The 1,521-nt window shown below is 35.0% G+C and overlaps 1 non-coding gene across 1 annotated transcript; it reads left to right on the top strand.

The window, feature by feature from the left end:
• Positions 1-538: 538 nt before the first annotated feature.
• LOC131175206 (small nucleolar RNA R71) lies at positions 539-645 on the top strand. The gene has a single exon (XR_009145369.1). It is a non-coding gene; the product is annotated as a small nucleolar RNA R71 (small nucleolar RNA).
• The last annotated feature ends 876 nt before the right edge of the window (positions 646-1,521 follow it).

Raw genomic sequence — 1,521 nt, 5'->3', positions numbered from 1 at the left:
TTGCCTTTGGTGTTATTGTGGTTGTGCTTGTTAGAAAGCTAGAGGACCATTAAGAAACTTATTCCTTGGAGCTCGACCACCATAGCTCAAATTGGGTTGATCTCTCCATCTTAGATTGTATGTGTTAGAGTAAGGATCATATCTCCTTTGTCGTTGTCTAAGAAATCCACCCATAGCACTAACTTGCTCACTTGGCTTATCTTGCAATGTTGTGCACATGTCAGTTGCATACCCTTGTAATGAGCAAATTTTACACTTTTTGACTTATTGTACATTACCTACAACCAGTTGGCTCATAAGAAAGATAAGATTAGCGATTTGATTTTCTAAAGAAGAATGACTTGCCTCACTAACTGTCTTTTGTGGTGCTTCATGCCTAGTGCTAAATTGTTGAGAATTGGCAGCCATATTTGCAATCAAGTTCCTAGCAGCTTTAGGTGTCTTATTAACCAAGGCATCACCATTTACAGCATCAATCATGCTTCTATCATTTGGGAAAAGCCCTTCATAGAAGTACTAGATAAGTAACTAATCACTAATTTGATGATGAGGGCAACTAGCACACACTTTCTTAAACCTCTTTCAATACTCATACAAGGTCTCTCCATGGTATTGCATGATGCCACAAATTTCCTTTCTTATATTAGTAGCCTTAGAGGCTAGAAAGTATTTCTTTATGAAAAGCCTCTTCATGTCATTCCATGAGGTGATAGATCCTGATGGTAAATAATAGAGCCAATCCTTGGCCAAGTCAGCTAGAAAGAAAAGAAAAGCTCTAAGCTTAATTTGATTTTCAGTGATCCCTATCGGTTTCATGGTAAAGCACACCACATGGAATTCCTTTAAGTATTTGTGAGGGCCTTCACTTACAAGACCATGAAAAGAGGGCAAAAGATGTATCCATCTAGATTTCAATATAAAAGATGCCATTAAAGCAAGATATTCCATACACAATGGTTATTGCTTTGTGTTAGGAGCAACCAACTCCTTTAGAGTAGGATTGGCATTCTGATTTGTAGCCATTAGTAATGTTTCAGCATCTTGCTGAAAAAGATTGAATGAAAGGATTTTCAAATTATTCTTCAATAGGTGGTACACTTGTGGCAACAAAAGGGGTGTTTTGAGATGAGCTTATAGATTCTGATTGATGTTTTAGAAATTCCTCAATGCATTGAAGCCTTATATTGATATCCCCATTAGACATACAACTTGAAATAGAACACTAAAACAAACTTTAAATCCACTTGAATTCAGATTTACTAATCAATGCAAAATCATTCCCTTGCAGCGGAACCAAAATTTGATGTAGGCTGAATGTACCAATTAAATAAAATACTCTATTAAACTAACTAACTTATAGTAAGAGCAAGTACAAATCAATCCTTTAGAGAATGATTGACTAATTAGCATGGTGAACTAAAGTATTCACACACACTAACAATAAAAAAACATGAGGTTTTGAATTTTATTAATTCTAAGGAAATTAAACTAAGAAAATTAAATTGAAAGTTAAAAGTATGC

The sequence above is a fragment of the Hevea brasiliensis genome, chromosome 16, assembly GCF_030052815.1.
Source record: "Hevea brasiliensis isolate MT/VB/25A 57/8 chromosome 16, ASM3005281v1, whole genome shotgun sequence".
NCBI lineage: Eukaryota > Viridiplantae > Streptophyta > Magnoliopsida > Malpighiales > Euphorbiaceae > Hevea > Hevea brasiliensis.
Note: the sequence above shows the minus strand (reverse complement) of the source record. Positions and strands in the feature narration are given on the sequence as shown.